The sequence below is a fragment of the Staurois parvus genome, unplaced genomic scaffold (genome assembly GCF_062004578.1).
Source record: "Staurois parvus isolate SC_StPar_1 unplaced genomic scaffold, SC_StPar_1.0 ptg000457l, whole genome shotgun sequence".
Classification (NCBI taxonomy): domain Eukaryota; kingdom Metazoa; phylum Chordata; class Amphibia; order Anura; family Ranidae; genus Staurois; species Staurois parvus.
In genome coordinates this window covers 360237-379421 of record NW_028318253.1, presented here as the reverse complement: position 1 = coordinate 379421, position 19185 = coordinate 360237, and the positions used below count along the sequence as shown (strand labels likewise).

The 19185-nt window shown below is 43.3% G+C and overlaps 1 pseudogene; it reads left to right on the top strand.

The window, feature by feature from the left end:
* The first annotated feature begins 2049 nt into the window (after positions 1-2049).
* LOC149452873 (U2 spliceosomal RNA) lies at positions 2050-2165 on the top strand (annotated as a pseudogene).
* The last annotated feature ends 17020 nt before the right edge of the window (positions 2166-19185 follow it).

The window sequence follows — 19185 nt, the reverse complement described above, 5'->3', positions numbered from 1 at the left end:
GGCAATGAAAACGTGCCATTATAGAATAATCAGCAACGTCTGTCAGAGCAACAAGATTCGCTTCCTCTCCACACAAGGGAAACTCAGCGAATGAGCCTCCACTGCTGGGGGCGGGGCTTCTACTCAGACTGCAGGGTCACATGACCTTGGCTCTAACTGCTGGGGGCGGGGCTTATACTCAGGGGTTAACAAATTCAAAAATTTGAATTTTTTCAGTTAGCGCCAAGCCAAGGTCATGTGACCTTAACCTGACAAAATTCACATTTTTGAAGTTGTTATCTCCTCGCTGCCCAATACATGTTTAACAATTCTCACACATTTATTACAAACAGCATTTTTTTTCTGCTAGAAAATGACTAAGAATGCCCAAACATGATATCATTTCTGAAAGCAGAGACCCCGGAGATTAAAATGGGGGTTGTTACTGTTTTTATATGTTAAATATGAAGAAATCCTCCTGCGCTCAATGGGATAATTAATGCCTATTATTTAGCTGCTGTCACTCAACTTAAACCAACAAGTCCAATTATAAATCAGGAGTTTGCCAGAAGGGATCTACCACTGAGGTGGAAATAGCTGTGTGGCCCTGTGTGGGTCAAGGAGGGGAGGCGAGCAGGCATTGCTGCCATTCGGAGGATCCAATTTTGCACCTAGAAGTGGAGAACACGCGTGTTTTTGAAGCACAGAGTCACATGCATGGACTTTTTCACTTCTGATGTTTAAATAGTTTATTTGCATAAGACACTAATGAAAGTGAATAATTCATATATTATAAGTGGTTTTCACTCACTGCTTTATTTTATTTATTATTTACTCCGATCTGTGGAGTTTTCAAGTCTATGCCCTGTGAGTCAGTTTTTTCACTGTGTGTGTTAATTCACCAATTCTAAATACATTTGGTTGCACTATTCCACCTTCCTCCACTGGGGGGCGGTATTAATGTGGATTACATTCCATTGATTTTACTTGGAAATGGTATATATTTCAGCACAATTTTGAGAGTATTTTATTGCTATATCATTTCATTTAAGCGCTTCACTATTTTTTTCTTTTGTTTTTATATGTTGCATGATATTGGCGCAGTTGTTTATTAAATGCAAATGTTATTGAAAAAATCCACTTAAATGCATTTTCATGCAGACAAATACAATATGATTCCCAATTTTTTGATAAAACATGATGATGATGAGCCGAGAAGTTAAGATGCCCAACATGGTCATATATGACCACCTCCCGTCCACATGACGTCATATGACGTTCTGGACTTTGATTGGAGATATCGGGATGATGCTTGCACCTATCGGTATCTTGCAGATCTCTTTTATTTCAGCCTGCGATTCCCTGCAATGTAAAAGCCATCCTAGCAGCTGGATGGCTTTTACAGGTGGGGACGTCCCTCCCGCTGCCCATCGTCATCTCTCCATGCTCTCTCGTGCGATGAAGGCGCCTGAGAACCGATCCTGCGGTGGTGCCGGGTTACCACAGAGCTATGACCCCGGGAGGTCGGACTTAATTTTTTTTTGCTGGAGAGCCTGAGACCAATTTCTATTGTTTTTTTTTCCAGCATAGAGGAGAGATGTGACCCTAGATCTCTCCATAAAGAGGACCTGTCGTGCCTTTTTCCTATTATAAGGGATGTTTACCTTCCTTGTAATAGGAATAAAAGAAAATTAAGGAATTAGTGTAAAAATACACAAATTTTAATTAAATATATTTTTTTAAAGCGCCCCTGTCCCCTCCTGCTCACATGCAAAAGCAAGTGCGTATGTAGAGGATGTTCGATCCACTCGTGAGGTATCGGCATGAACATTATAGTGAGAGCAATAATTCCAGCGCTAGATCTCCTCTGTGACTTTAAACTGGTAACGTGTAAAAATGTTTAAATCTTCACCTATGGAGATTCTGAGCACCGTAGTTTGTCGCCATTCCACAAGCGTGATATGTTTGGTATCTATTTACTCAGCGTAACGTCATCTTTTATATTTTACCAAAAAAGTGGATTATAGAATGTGGGTTTTTTTGCAATAAAATTCATTAAAGTGTATTTTTTTCGCTTCTCGGCCTTTTGGCTAAGATCAAGTGTAGTATCTGTTCTTATCAGTGTCCAGTGGGGGTGCTCCCGACCATTCTAGCTTTGCGGGGATGGTTGTTGTATAGTACCCTCACTGGAATGATGGGGGTCCGGAAGGCTAGTACCGGAGGGACAGAAACCGGGGAGCGCCACGAGTTAAGCTGGGGCCCCGGGAGTAATTCCTCTGGGAAGACTGGAAAGACCCAGTACCTCCTGATTTGGACGTATCTACCTTGGTCTGGCCAGGGGCTGGGGACGCAAAAAGTCCGCAAACTCAGTGCCCCCTGGGGAAGACGCTCTCTGGGGTGTCACTAGTAACACTTGGGTGTGGGACCCCACGGTGTGAAGATGACACATGGCCACTGTTTTTCACCTCTTTTTGCACAGCGCCCTAAGGACCAGGTCTTTTGGCTAAGTCCAGGGCAATTTTTGCTACGGCCTCAGGGCCTGGTCTGTGCACAATTCGGCACGGTACCACTTTTTTTATTTTTTTCTTTACTTTATCTTTACCTTATTTATTATGCACTCCCACGTTTTGTCACTTTTTACTTTACTTATGTGTGTGTTTTTCACGGATGGAGGGTGTGGGTCCTCGGGCCTTACCTGAAGTCTAGGGGGAGGATGTGTGGCCCTACGGTTCCTTCCTCCCCTGATCCCTAGGGGGTTTTCTCTTCGGGAGAACCCCCTTGCCTAGTACTGGATGTCCGACTTCGGCTGGGCATAAGGAACGGTGGTCCACCAGGCCTTTTGGCCAGGAGGACCAAATGGGAACCTTGTCCCTGTCAGGAGCTTCGTGCCCCGGGGGATCAGGCGAACGGTCCAACCCTTTCGGGGGTAGGACAAACACACCCCTAAGTGCACTTTTTCGTGTGGTGTTCGCACTTGCACTTTTTTTGTGATCACTTACGGGTTTTTCGTTGTAGTTTGCACGTTTGCGGACTTAAAAAAAAATACACAAATTTTAATTAAATATATTTTTTTAAAGCGCCCCTGTCCCCTCCTGCTCACATGCAAAAGCAAGTGCGTATGTAGAGGATGTTCGATCCACTCGTGAGGTATCTGCATGAACATTATAGTGAGAGCAATAATTCCAGCGCTAGATCTCCTCTGTGACTTTAAACTGGTAACCTGTAAAAATGTTTAAATCTTCACCTATGGAGATTCTGAGCACCGTAGTTTGTCGCCATTCCACAAGCGTGATATGTTTGGTATCTATTTACTCAGCGTAACGTCATCTTTTATATTTTACCAAAAAAGTGGATTATAGAATGTGGGTTTTTTTGCAATAAAATTCATTAAAGTGTATTTTTTCACAAAAAAAAATTGTGTTTGAAATATTGCCGTGCAAATACTGTGTGAGGTAAAAAATGACAAGAACCACCGTTATAATCTCTAGAGTTTTTGCTAAAAAATATATATAATGTTTGAAGGTTCTGAGTAATTTTATAGCAAATAAATGATGATTTTTACATGTCTGAGAGAAATGGCAGGATTGGCCAGGGTGGGAAGTAGTTTAAATTGTGCACGCCTGAGAAACGTTGTTTTATTTTTTTTTTATTTGAATGTATTTTATTTAAATGTATTTTTTGCACCTTTTAAACGTTCTTTTTACATTCAACTTTATTGCTATCACAATAAAAACAGGTTATGACTAGAGATGTATACATCCAGGGAAGGGAAATCCAAAAACACAAAGACAGGAGAGGGTGACATCTGATTGGTAGAGGTGAGAGGTTGGCTGCCATGTTTATTTCCAGGTCAGCTCTCTGGGGTGGGGGGGTCACTGGAAAGGCCATATTGTTTTTGGATCGGAGGTGTGTGCTGGAGGGGTGTCCGGAGGGCACATCGTGTATACATGTGTGTATATATATTCATTGTATAATATATATCTGCATCATGTAATATTTCATGAATGGAAAGCTTTTTTCAAAATGGTGGGCTGCTTCACTAGTTGCTATGGACGGCACATTCCTAGCAACCAATTGTACCCCGCCCCCCTGCCAATCTCGTCTCTGCCTCCTGTTTGCCCAGTTACAGGGACACCGAACGTGTGCTGTATAAGGGGTCACTGATGGGGACATTGATGTGAAGAGGACTGACATGGAGCAAAGGGATTCTGAAGAGGATAGATATAAGGACTCTGATGGGGTCACTGATATAAGGGGGACTCTGATGGGAACACTGATGTAAGGGGGGGACTCTGATGGGAACACTGATGTAAGGGGGACTCTGATAGTATCACTGATTTAAGGAGGACTCTGATGGGGACACTGGTTTATAGGGGGACTCTGATGGGGTTATTGATGTAATGAGGACTCTGATGGGGTCACTGATATAAGGGAGGGACTCTGATGGGGACACTGATATAATGGGGACTCTGATGGGGGCACTGATATAATGGGGACTCTGATGGGGGCACTGATATAAGGGTAGGTCTCGGATGGGGTCACTGATATAAGGGGGGATTCTGATGGGGACACTGATATAAGGGGGAGCTCTGATGGGGACACTGATATAAGGAATACTCTGATGGGGTTACTGATGTAATGAGGACTCTGATGGGGATACTGATAAGTGGGGGAATGGGATGGGGTCGCTAATATAAGGAGGACTCTGATGGGGACACTGCTTTATAGGGGGACTCTGATGGGATCAGTGATGTAAGGGGGACTCTAATGGGGTCACTGATATAAAGAGAACTCTGATGGGGTCACTAATATAAGGGGGGGGCTCTGATGGGCACACTGATATAAGGAGGACTCTGATGGGATTATTGATGTAATGAGGACACTGATGGGGACACTGATATAAGGGAGACTCTGATGGGGGCACTGATATAAGGGGGGGTACTCTGATGGAGTCACTAATATAAGGAGGACTCTGATGGGGATACTGATGTAAGGAGGACTCCTTTGGGTCACCGATGTAAGTAGGACTCTGATGGGGTCACTGATATAAGGGGGGACACTGATACTGTATAATGGGGGAGTCTGATGGGGTCACTGATGTAAGGAGGACTCGGATGGGGGGTCACTGATTTAAGTGGGGGTGGGGATTCTGATGGGGACACTGATATAAGGGGGACTCTGATGGGGACACCCACTCTGCCAGTGCAGTGTTTCCTCCTGCTGTGATCCGAGTTCTGCTTCGCCATGTTATTGGCAGCCCGCCTTTTCTGCTGACTTCCGGCTTTGGGCCCCCGATGACTTGCGGCCCCTCTGGCCCCTGTGAGTCCCGGCTCCTGCAGCCTCTTGTCATGTGACATGGATCTCCCAGCAGGCTGTGGGAGGAGACGCTTCGTCACTTAGGTGAGAATGGGGTGTGGGCGGGACCACCCCACCAGTGCACAGGAGACCTCCTCCCTCTCCGGTGTGCACACCCACTAATGTTCGGGGCGGGGCTGCGGTCATGCGAATTCAGCATTAATGCGGCACCCGGAGTTAGAAGCGAGTCTCACACTCGGTGCGCCCACCACACGGTGGTTATACTGACACACATAGCTCAGGCATGGTTCAGTCCACAGCAACTATTTGCCAACGTTGAATTTAGTGCATGTAGACAGGAAGCGGCTGAAAGAGGCTGGAGGTGATGAGCAGCATTGAGATTCCATGATAACTGAATTCTGGTCAGCTTGTCTCCCATATAACATTTTTGGTATATTCTTCCTTGCAGAGCTCCAAGAATGGTCGCCACCATAGAGGTGCCTGGTGATGGAGAAGATACCAATGTGACCTCTGAAGAAGTGATTGAGGAGGAGGAACCTGTGGAGCCGGTATTGTTCACTCTGCATGGAACCCTTCAGTTGTGCTGAGAGTAATCGTGTCCTAAAGATTCGATGGCTGACCCGTTTGCAAGCTCAGAGTACACCTGCAACTACATGCGTTCAAGAGAAGTGAGTTATTCCGTAACATGTGAGGTCATCATTTGTGTCCATCCCCCACCTTGGCTGGGTTCTCCCTCTCATAAGGTGTTTCCAAAGCCATTTTTTTGGGTCTCATTGGGGCAATATCCCTTCACTTCCTGTCCAAGAGACACAACAGGAAGTGAGAACAATCTTTCCAAAGTAATGCTGACATTTATCACTTCAACAGGTGTCCCCCCTACCAATGAGGACACCTGTTCAAGTGACAAATGACACCCTTACTTTGGAGAGATCTTCTCGCTGCCTGTTGTGTCTCTTGGACAGAAAGTGAAGGGAAATTGTCCCAATGAGGCACGAAAGAAAAACATATTTGTCTTTGGTTCAAGTGACAAGCGGCACCATTACTACCCTCTATTGCTAATCTGATTACTGCTCAGAATTTTGGATTTTCTCTCATTTTCAGTCCTATAGAGAATGGTCCCCCCCCCCTCCCCAGGGCTATTCTAGAGCGTGACTCTGCCTTGTGAGAACACAGACAATGAAACCCAACAGATGTTCTAATCCCTCACCGATCTATCCAAAGCTGAATAAATATGGGTTTTCATTCCTTGAAGATCTGTAGGACGGCTCTCACTCTCGTTGACCATTTCTCATCTTTGTACAAATACATTACTATTTTTTTTTCCTAGTTAAGAGTGGAGACAGGTGCGTTTACCCAGAGAAAAGGAGCAGGAGTCAATGCGTTTATCTAGTTAAGAGTGGAGAGAGGTGCGTTTACCCAGAGAAAAGCAGAGGGAGTCAATGCGTTTTCCTAGTTAAGAGTGGAGACAGTTGCGTTTACCCAGAGAAAAGCAGGAGTCAATGCGTTTTCCTAGTTAAGAGTGGAGATAGGTGCGTTTACCCAGAGACAAGCAGCAGGAGTCAATGCGTTTATCTAGTTAAGAGTGGAGATAGGTGCGTTTACCCAGAGAAAAGCAGGAGTCAATGCGTTTTTGCCTAGCATCCTATGCTTTGAGGGGGCTACACAGGTATATCACAACAAAAGTTGGTCAAAGTCTTATAGTTCATACTTTTAGAAGGCAGCCACAGCCTGAGTAGAAAAGCCTGAGCTCTGCCAGCATGCTGCAGAAGATGTGTGAGTTCTGTGTGGAAGCAGTGGTTAGACATGTACACGCTGGACATTTTCATTTCCTTTTATTTTGGATGCATTTGTTCATCGAAGAATTTTATTTCATCATATTTTGTTATGTTGAACTGATTTGTATTCGGGATGTTTCATATTTCTGGCATTCGTCTTGTATATTCATTGATCTGGGGAGATTAGAAAAATGTTGCAGTTTGTTTTTTTGAAAGATTGCTGTATATTTCAGAAGGATTCGATCAATAGTCCTCTATCATAACTATTTAGACGGATTGGATCCTTTCAGACGCAACGGAATAAATAATGCAAAATGTGGTGGCCACTGCATTAGACTGTGAAATTGAACTGGCTGTGACAATTAAATCAATTTAAATAAAAGATGTCTTTGAATGCGAATTATCGAGCAAATTCAAAATTTGAATTGATTTCCCCATAGGCCCAAACTATTATTGCATCATGTGACATTTGAATGAAACAAATGCATTCGGTAATTTTGTTATAACTTTTTTTTGGATTCGTTGACATTCATTACTATGTCCATTTGGACATTTGTATACATCCGAATTTCTGAAAATCATATTTGCATCTGAAAATCGATTTGTTGTGAAAAAAATCTTCTCTCTGAAGAAGCCCTCCAATCAGCAGGCAACATGAGTTTGGTTGACTGCAGAGCTATAGGCCTGGCTCAATGGGGTTGCCTGTCTTGGATCTCTGCAGAGGCGCTACTATTTCCACCTGGAGAGAAAGGTCCTTCTCTGCAACATGCTGGCAGGGGACAGGCTTTTCTACTCAGGCTGTGGTGGCTCAGTTAGGCTTTAAATTAGTATGCCAGTCAGGCAACTGGCATTTCCAGAATGATAGATCAGTCATAACAACTATTTTTCTCTCAGCACAGGTTTTCTTTAAATGGATATAGATTGGTATTTTTAGTGAATTCAATTCTGAGTTATAGTTATTATTGCAAAATGTATGGGAAAAAGATTTATGATTTTTTTTTTTAATGTTTACTGTGCTGTTTTCATGATAGCATTTCAAATACAGAATTGTGGACAGACTTGGGTTTCAGAATTACTGCTAACATTTATTTTTTCATTTTTATATGGCACTAATATACACTGTATGACTGAGGCCTCATTCACACCATGTGCAGTTTTTCTGCATGCGTTCTGCATGAACACAAAGAAAACAATTGTTCTCTATGTGCCCTGTTCACACTACAACACTGGTATCATGTGCAGATTTTTTTCTACGCAAGAATCTGCAATGTTTATGAAGTTTTCTGCATGGAAAAACCTGATGTGACATCAACATTGGGGTGTGAACAGGGCATATAGAGAACAATTGTTTTCTTTGTGATCTTGCAGAGAATGTATATTACATACACTACATTGCCAAAGGTATTGGGCCAGCCCTCCAAATCATGTGATTCAGGTGTTCCAATCACCTCCATGGCCACAGGTGTATAGAATCATCACCTAGGCATGCAGATTGCTTCTACAAACATTTGTGAAGGAATGGGTCGCTCTCAGGAGCTCAGTGAATTCAAGCGTGGTCCCGTGATAGGTTGTCACCTGTGCAATAAGTCCATCCGTGACATTTCCTGGCTACTAAATATTCCACGGTCAACTGTTAGTGGGATTATAACTAAGTGGAAGCAACTGGTAACAACAACAACCCAGCCACGAAGTGGTAGGCCACGTAAAATGACAGAGCGGGGTTAGCGCATGCTGAAGCGCACAGTGCGCAGACGTCGCCAACTGTAGAGTCAATAGCTAAAGACCTCCAAACTTCATGTGGTCTTCAGATTAGCACAACAACAGTGTGTAGAGAGCTTCATGGAATGGGTTTCCATGGCCGAGCAGCTGCATCCAAGCCTTACATTACCAAGTGCAATGCAAAGCATCGGATGCAGTGGTTTAAAGCATGCCGCAACTGGACTCTAGAGCAATGGAGACGTGTTCTCTGGAGTGACGAATGACGCTTCTCTGTCTGGTAATCTGATGGATGTGTCTGGGTTTGGTGGTTGCCACGAGAACAGTACTTGCCTGACAGCATTGTGCCAAGTGTAACGTTTGGTGGAGGGGGGATTATGGTGTGGGGTTGTTTTTCAGGGGTTGGACTTGGCCCCTTAGTTCCAGTGAAGGGAACTCTTAAGGTGTCAGCATACCAAGACATTTTGGACAATTTCATGCATCCAACTTTGTGGGAACAGTCTGGGGATGGCCCCTTCCTGTTCCAACATGACTGCGCACCAGTGCACAAAGCAAGGCCCATAAAGACATGGATGAGTTTGGGTTGGAGGAACTTGACTGGCCTGCACAGAGTCCTGACCTCAACCCCATAGAACACCTTTGGGATGAATTAGAGCTGAGACTGCCAGCCAGGCCTTCTCGTCCAACATCAGTGCCTGACCTCACAAATGTGCTTCTGGAAGAATGGTCCAACCTTCCCATAGACACTCCTAAACCTTGTGAACAACCTTCCCAGAAGAGTTGAAGCTGTTATAGCTGCAAAGGGCAGGGCCAACTCAATATTGAACATTACAGACTAAGACTGGGGTGCCATTATAGTTCCTGTGTGTATAAAGGCCGGCCGACCAATACTTTTGGCAATATAGTGAATTTATGCACAGAAATAAAATTGACGTGACTGCAGTGTTGAACACTAATGTAAACTTGTGTCTCTGCAAGTGCAATCTGTGCGTTTTTTCCACCAGTTTTTATATATACGCATGGTGTGAATGAGGCCTAAAGGTTTGTTCATTAGACCTGGTGCCAGGACAAAGCCATCCAGTGCCCAAGGTTGAAGATGCCAAAATGAGCCCCTCCAAATGTGGGTGCCCCCAATCGTCTTCTGCAACTGGGATCTATGATACTGGCATGACAGCGCCACTTCTGCCTACCTGACAGTTACAAGGTGTAAAAAAAATATTTAGGGTGTGTAGGTAGGTGGAGTTCAGCCTCCTTGCACAGGTGGCACTATTTGGCTGCTACCATGCAGAGGACAGGGGGAACTCATGTTCCTCTGAGGCCTCTGTAGGTGTCATCAGGAGAACAGATGTCCGATTGAACCCTGCTGCCCTAGATGACTTGAGCAGCCATTTTTACTGTGGACAGCGCTGATATATAATACCGCGCCCCTTCAGTTGCTGCGCATTTACGAAGTGGCTAGGTCGGGGACAGGAACCCGCTGGTTAGGGACAGTATGTCTAATGCAAGGAAAAGTTCCACTGGAGGAGGGACAGATAAGGACTGCTCTACAGTGTCGCCAGCCAGGAGTCCTGCATCCAAGTGCCTTGTTGGCAGACTGCCTTCCAGCCGCCTCCTCTGACAGATGTTATCGCCATCATACGTTGTTTCTGGATAGGCTCTGTAAACTCTCTGTAAGTGATGTCAATCCAGTTCAGCTGTGTTACACAGACTCTGTTTCCACCTTGCTGGAATTTTACGTGAATACACTTTATTGCAGTCCTCAGTCTCCGTGTGCATTCTCTACTCTCTGGGTACTGAACGCACGCTCATGGGTGGCCAGCTGGTCGGCAGCACCAGATACCTGGATCTAACCATACATTGCACCGCTTGAACTGTGCCACTGGTGCCACAAAAATACATGTTAATCACTATTCAACAAAGGAGCTCACGATGTAATAAACTTATGTAGAGCACCCCTAAAGAACTGCTGGTGAATTTGTCCTATTTCTCCTTAGTGCACACACAGCCAGGCACACAGCATTTTCTGCACTCTTCCACTGACTCCAAAAAACAGTCTAGGGGTTCCTTTTTTGTGGTTTTTATTCAGAACAATGAACTTGGATAGGGTTAGGGAGCATGGGATACCCCAGTAAACTGCACTGTAGTGAACTGAACAATTTGAGGACTCCTCACCTCTGCCTGCACAGTACAAACCAAGGAATGTCCCACAGGATCTCAATGCTGATGGTAACCTGTACTCCTTCTAGAGTTGAGGTACACACTATCACTGCTCTTCAGCACTGGGGTCATCTACTCACTCAGCCACAGGATCATCGGTTGCCTTCTGTCCATATCCACCAGTGTCTTCCTAGTGAGGGAGATGTAGACTTACACCATCATAGGACAGCTTCCCCACCAACTTCCTCCTGGTTCTCTCCAGTGAGTGTCTCCAGACCCAACTCTATCTGAAACTAAGCCTTGCTGGGACCTCCGTGTCTTCCCCCTGCTGCTCAGGCCTCAGACTATTGATATTTATAAATTTATTGCTTTCCACTACCTGCTGGGCACACCTCCCCAAAGATTGGCTGGAGTTCCATTCAGGCTGCATGCCCTGTCCTTCCACCCACTTTGATTGTAGAAGACGGGGAAGTAACAGAGCAGTAGTCTGTGAAGCACTGTCAGGACCTAGATTTGGACTTAGGATGTCTACTGCAGTGTTTTTCAACCTTTTTTGTGCAAAGGCACACTTTTTTCATGAAAAAAATCACGAGGCACACCACCATTAGAAAATGTTAAAAAAATTTACCTCTGTGCCTATATTGACTATATATAAAGTAATTCTCTTGAATAGGAATCAAACACAAAGAAATTATTTTATAATTACTTTATTATGAAATAATAAAGTATTTTATAATTGGACCCGGGGACCAAGAGTAGATGAATGATGTGTATGTGTCATCCATAGTAAGTATAGTAATATTCCCCCATAGTAAGCACAGTAATTAATCCCCCATATAGTAATTCATCCCCCATAGTAATTCATCCCCCATATAGTAATTCATCCCCCATAGTAATTCATCCCCCATAGTAATTCATCCCCCATAGTAATTAATCCCCCATATAGTAATTCATCCCCCATAGTAATTCATCCACCATATAGTAATTCATCCACCATATAGTAATTCATCCCCCATATAGTAATTCATCCCCCATAGTAATTCATCCCCCATATAGTAATTCATCCCCCATAGTAATTCATCCCCCATATAGTAATTCATCCCCCCATAGTAATTCATCCCCCATAGTAATTCATCCCCCATAGTAATTCATCCCCCATAGTAATTCATCCCCCATATAGTAATTCATCCCCCATAGTAATTCATCCCCCATATAGTAATTCATCCCCCATAGTAATTCATCCCCCATATAGTAATTCATCCCCCATAGTAATTCATCCCCCATAGTAATTCACCCCCCATATAGTAATTCATCCCCCATAGTAATTCACCCCCCATATAGTAATTCATCCCCCCTATAGTAATTAATCCCCCATATAGTAATTCATCCCCCATAGTAATTCATCCCCCATATAGTAATTAATCCCCCATAGTAATTCATCCCCCATATAGTAATTCATCCCCCATATAGTAATTCATCCCCCATATAGTAATTCATCCCCCATAGTAATTCACCCCCCATAGTAATTCATCCCCCATAGTAATTCATCCCCCATATAGTAATTCATCCCCCATAGTAATTCATCCCCTATATAGTAATTCATCCCCCATAGTAATTCATCCCCCATATAGTAATTCATCCCCCATAGTAATTCATCCCCCATAGTAATTCATCCCCCATAGTAATTCATCCCCCATATTAAGTCCCCAAGCCCCCCCTGTGTCAATTCACTTACCTTTGCTCCGCGCGTTCCTCTCGCCGTCTTCCCGCACCGTTCTGGTGTAGCATGAAAATCTGTCTCCTATGAGGATCTGTCCCCCTCGACGTATCTGCGCATGTGCCAGTTTCAGGCATTAGCAGCCGATCGGCGATCTCCGGCACATGCGCAGATACGTCGAGGGGGACAGATCATCCTGACAGTATCACGCTCCGCGGGCCGGATTAAAAGGTCTATGTTACGGATGAATTTGCAATTTTTCCCACTGCACAACAGACAATATCTCACGGCACACTAGTGTGCCGCGGCACAGTGGTTGAAAAACGCTGGTCTACTGTATCTGGCAGTAACTCTTCTTGCTGATCCAATTGAAATGCTGGACAGCTCCCTGGATAATTTCTTGAATGACCCTGCCTTGAACCTTTTGTCTTGAACCTTGCACTCCTTGCTCCTCCATGAACTTCTTGATTGAAGCCATGTCTCTGCACTTCCTGTTTGTCAGATTATTGTGCTCCCTCCAGCCAGTACCTCGCTCTTGTCTCTCCTGCTGCCATTTGTATCTTTGCTTCTACTCATTACCGACTCTTGGCTTGTTATCAACTATACTATTGCTTGATCCCAACCATTCGTTAGTGTCCTTTGGCTTGTTTACTGACTACACTTCTGCTTATCCCTACCTGCTACATCTGCTTTTAGACCCTGACTTGCTCACCTCCTGGTGGGACGATCCTAAAGACCGAGATCTGGATATGGTACTAACACACAGCTAAACTCATTTCCACCAGCAGGAGCTCTGATGAATACTGGTTAGTACTTAGACTCCGCAACTTGGGTAAGCCTATGCCATCCGCCAGGGTGGCCTGTTGGCATACCTATCTTGCTGGTTGGTGGGTACCTTACTACTACTATAGCTACTGGCCTCCAAGCCCGACTCCAGATTGTGACAAACACTGAGAAGCCCTAACTAATCAACCCCTTGTTCCTGTGATTACAGTGGAGCTAACTAAATTTACCAAGCAGCCTACTCTACACTAGGAGATTGCTGTACTCAATACCCTTTGGTTGATATTTGGTGAAAGCCATATAAGCTACCAGCTTGTTTTTGGAAGGAAACGGAAGTATGCAGAAGTCCACACAAACCCAGAGACAACATACAGATGCCATACTGATAGTAAGCAATTTCAAATCTGGCTACAAAAAGCAACTTATATTCACATGATCATCCAATGAATAAATGCAAATATACCTATTGTTTTAAAATATTTCAGAGCCGACTGAATTTTGGTTATTGAGTTCCCTAATAAGTAAATGAGCTTCTACTTGCTGTCATCCAATGAGCCACCGAAGGATGTAAACTCTAGACTTCCAGTATCTTTAGCTGAATGTTTGAATTTTTCTATATCTTAAGGACTCCTAGAGCCGTATGGACCTCCAATGACAGGAAGGGTTTCTTGTTCTGTTTCAAATGCCGCTTTACCAATTAATATAACTCCTTAGACTCCAGTCTGTCGTGGCAGTATGGTCACCTGCTGACTTTGCACCATCCACAGGTAGCATAACTCTTCAATGGGACACAGAAGTTGAATCCAATGCAGTTTTACTTCAGCTGACTGTGGTACAGAGGGTTTTTTTTTCCAGTCTTGAAAGTGTGAAAAAACAATGACTTTCTTTCACTGTGAAGTATTAACACTGACAAAGGGAACATTGAAGATACAGCACTAGCTAGTACTAAACAGGATGGGAGGGCAGAAGGAGATGTCGATTCACATAAGTAAACAAGTTGTAGTGACTTTAAAAAGAAAAGAAAGGAAAGGGTCAGAAGATCATGAAGGACATTACATGGAGGCAGAAAAACACAGTAAAAAAAAAAATTTAATGAAAAAAAGAACGCAGAGCCATTAATTAGTGGAGAATAAGCTTTTGTCTTGATGTCCAGCGTTCTCATCCCAAAATGTTAGGTTTGGTGGGAATTGCTGGTTGTGACTGAATATGCAGCACCATCTGCTGGTGAAATATGCAACTGCCAGTGCCTCTTTACAACCCTATTTGGCTTACTCAATAAAGCAAAGGAGAACATGCAAAGTATTGCGGAAAAGAGAAATTTATCTTTTGGTAACATAAATTCTGTAAAGGGTTCTATTGGTAATGCTGGTTATAAACAGCTTGGTTCTACCCCAATCAGACTGTTAGTGCTTGACAGTGTCTTAATGGGGGATACAGTATAGATAAATATCTCCAAAATGTATTAATCCCCAAACTGGATGGTGTGAAAAAAAATATACGGATTCAAAAAATTAAAATCAATAAAGATTGTGTTTTGTTCTGAAGAGCTGGACAAGAAGAACAGCACAATTGGTAAGTGGTTAGCACTTCTGCCTGGCAGCACTAAGGTTGTCAGTTTGGATCCCAAACGTGGCACTACCTGTCCAGGGTTTGCTGTTCTCCCTGTGGCTGCGTGGGTTTCCTCTGGGTACTCCGGTTTCCTCCAACACTCCAAAGACATTCTGGTAGGTTAATTGCTGCTAGTATGTGTATGCATGTGAGTTAGGGACCTTAGAATGTGAGTTCCTTGAGGGTTAGGAGCTGATGTGAATGTGCAAAATATATATGTAAAGTGCTGCGTAAATTGAGGACGCTATTTAAGTACCTATAATAAATTAAATGAGTAAAGGATCCCTCAAAACCACAACAGTATTAAAGTCAGTGAAGGGCTTAAGCCTTAAAGTCCAACTGAACCTTGAGTGTGCAAAGTCTTATAGTTCATTTTATTGCTACAGCCTGTGTTCTGCCAGCATGTGGCAGGGCTGACTCGCCCGATGTAAACAGGACCTTTCGCTCTCTCTATTGTGTACAAATGCCTCCCGATCCCATGATACATACACCTGCTCAGGATGAGACCCACTTGCCTTCCAGAGGATTTACCCCCCTTCCTGACCAGGCCATTTTTGGGGATACGGTGCTGCGTTACTTTAACTTTTGTATATTCGGATTCATTTTGTATATTCAAATTTGTTTAATATATTCATTGTACTGAATTGATTTGTAATTTCGAAAGATTGGCTATGATTGTTTTAACGTGTTATTTTAGGAGATTACTTATGCACTCTGGTTCATCCCTGCTAGTCCAACCCACAAAAAGAAATGGAATGAGCTGGTTGGATAATATTGACTGGAGTCACATGCATCCGAAAGAATGAAAGGGACAAAATAAATTTTGGATTTATTAGTTATGTTATGATTGGGAGATTCTGATGAATCTACCTCCATCCAACCCAAACACCATAAGTAGGAATCATCTTATTTCACTTTTATATGAATTAATTTGTTTTTGTTTTAATTAACTTCAGATTCATTGAAATTCATTACTATTGTGATACATCCGAATAACAAACATTTTGTCCAAATTTTGTTTCCCAATGAAACAAATCGAACATTTCTATTCATTTCCAAACTTTCCAGGCTGCAAGTCTAAACCCTTCTTTGGATAAAATTCAGGCTGGAATCTAATGGAGAACATTGTGAAACACAACAGAAAATATTAAGTTGGATTCATGACCATTTTTTCTTTTCTGATTTACCTTTCTTCTTTGTTTTTTTTTTTTTAATTTATGGCCTTTTTTCTTTGTGCCTGTTAAGTTATCTAAATACAGATAACTTGGCATCATATACTTTCTTCACCCTAATAAACCTTTTCATGCAATGCAGAGATGTAACAATGTAACACTGGATACATTGTAAGCTCCAAGGAGCAGGGCCCTCCTAACCCTCTTGTATTGAACTGTATTGTTGCTGTATTGTCTCCCGTTATATTGTAAAGCGCTGAGCAAACTGTTGGCGCTATATACATTCTGTATAATAATAATAATAATAATAATACATGTGTGGTTGGGTAAAAGTGTAAATAGCAGTCAATGAATAATTGAAAAGCCTTCCTCACTTCCGTTAGACACCTCCAAAAAATTCAAAGCAACGATCTTGGGATTCTAGGCAAGTGGCGGATTCTATTGGTGTGCAAGTATTTCCCTTCTTAATACACGCATGGCACTGCGACCCATTCACACTTGTGTCTATAGGGGCACTGCAATGAAGACAGAACATCTGTGTCACTATGTGATGTGCACTTTTTACTCACTAGCAAAGATATTCACACGAATGTTAAGAATAAAAATATTTTTTTTAAGCAGGGTCAGGACTGGGAGGGCAGGAGGGGCAGCTGCCCTCAGAGCAGTGTCTTTATGTGTTGGGGGGTTGCCACAAGGCAGCAGCCCATAGAATATATTCAACTGAACTGATATCCCAACTTCACCCCTTCCATCCTGCTGCCTGGGGGCTGCCCTGCCTGACAGGAGGAGCCCGAGCAGGTGAGACGATCCATTGTCTACACCTGTGACATACTTAGGGGCTGCGGTCCGCACTGGGTAGTGGCACACTGAGGGGGATTTATTTTTCTTTTGCACCTTGTAACTTTCAGACAGGCAGAAACTATGCTGCAGTGCCAGTATCATAGATCACAGCTGCAGAAGACAATGGGAGGGGTGCCTACATCAGGGGTAGGAAGGAGCAGTTTGAAATCTTCATCCTGGGCACTGGAAGTCCTTGTTCTGGCACTGATTTCAAGTATATACCACAGTGTTTACAAGCAATACAAAAACGTGACCTCTAAGGGTTTTACCCCCTTCATAACCAGGCGTTTTTTGCTATTCAGCACTGCACTACATTAACTGGTAATTGGTTGGTCATGCAACACTGTACCCAAAATAATTTTATATAATTTTTGGTGGTATTTGATCACCACTGGGTTTTTAATTGTTTTATTATATAAACAAAAAAATACTGAACAATTTGGAAAAAACTGTTATAAAACATATCCAATTAAAAAAAATGCCTGTTTATGTGTCATTGCTATATAAGCCAGTTATAGACTTTTTATTGGCATGTTAGATTCTAGGTCCGTGGGTGCACTAGGATGTCCTGGCTGCCATTGTTCTATATGCTAGGGTCCTGTGCACTCCTTTGCCTTGAAGCAGGGTGGGCTCCCTCAGGTCCACCTGCCCTTGATCTATCCATTAAATACATGTGCCTCTACTATGGGGGCTCTCAGAAATTGTAGAGTTAGGACCACAGATTATCAGGGTGCCGTGCCGTGGCTCTGTGGCTTACGTATGTATTTGCAAATGTGTGCTGACTAAACCCCTGTTATAAACGCATACTGTTAGACAGGTTAATTCGGTGGTTGGCAAGCTGGCTGGCAAGTTTTCCAAGAACATTGTTCTCTCCCCTTTATTCGCTAATTGGTCAGTCATGCAACACTGTACTAAAAGAATTTATATAATTTTTGGTGTTATTTGATCACCACTGGGTTTTTAATTGTTTAATCGTTTTATAAACGAAAAAAGACTGAACATTTTGGAAAAAAAACTGTTTTCTACTTTCTGTTATAAAACATATCCAATTAAAAAAAAATTAAAAAATCTAATTTATTCCAAAAAATGTAGGCCAAATGCATTCAGCTACATTGTCAGTCTTTGGTAAAAAAACAAATCCCAAAAAGTGTATATTCCTTAGTTTGTGTGAAAGGTATAGCGTCTATATAGTATATTATATATACTGGAATTGACGCAACTATGATGCTATACTGGTTTTTTTTTTTGTTTTTTTTTTTTTTTTTAAGTCCGCAAACATGCAAACTACAACGAAAAACCCGTAAGTGATTACAAAAAAAGTGCAAGTGCGAACACCACACGAAAAAGTGCACTTAGGGGTGTGCTTGTCCTACCCCCGAAGGGGTTGGACCGTTACCCTGATCCCCCGGGGCATGAAGCTCCTGACAGGGACAAGGTTCCCATTTGGTCCTCCTAGCCAAAAGGCCTGGTGGACCACCGTTCCTTATGTCCAGCCGAAGCCGGACATCCAGTACTAGGCCAGGGGGCTCTCCCGGAGAGAAAACCCCCTAGGGATCAGGGGAGGAAGGAACCAAAAGGCCACACATCCTCCCCCTAGACTTCAGGGTAGGCCGGAGGACCCACACCCTCCATCCGTGAAAACACACACATAAGCGAAAGAAAAAGTGACAAACGTGGGAGGTGAAATAAATGAAATAAATAATAATAAAAAAAAAGTGGTACCGTGCCAAATTGTGCACAGACCAGGCCCTGAGGCCGTAGCAAAAATTGCCCTGGACTTAGCCAAAAGGCCTGGTCCTTAGGGCGCTGTGCAAAAAGAGTGTAAAAACAGTGACCATGTGCCATCTTCACACTGTGGGGTCCCACACCCAGGTGTTACTAGTTGCACCCTTGAGAGCGTCTACTCAGGGGGCACTGAGTTTGCGGACTTTCTGCCTCCTCAGCCCCTGGCCAGACCAAGGTAGATCCGTCCAAATCAGGAGGTAATGGGTCTTTCCAGCTTTCCCAGAGGAATTACTCCCAAGGCCCCAGAACGAATCATGGCGCTCCCTGGTTTCTGTCCCTCCGGTACTAGCCTTCCGGACCCCCATCATACCAGTGAGGGTACTATACAACAGCCATC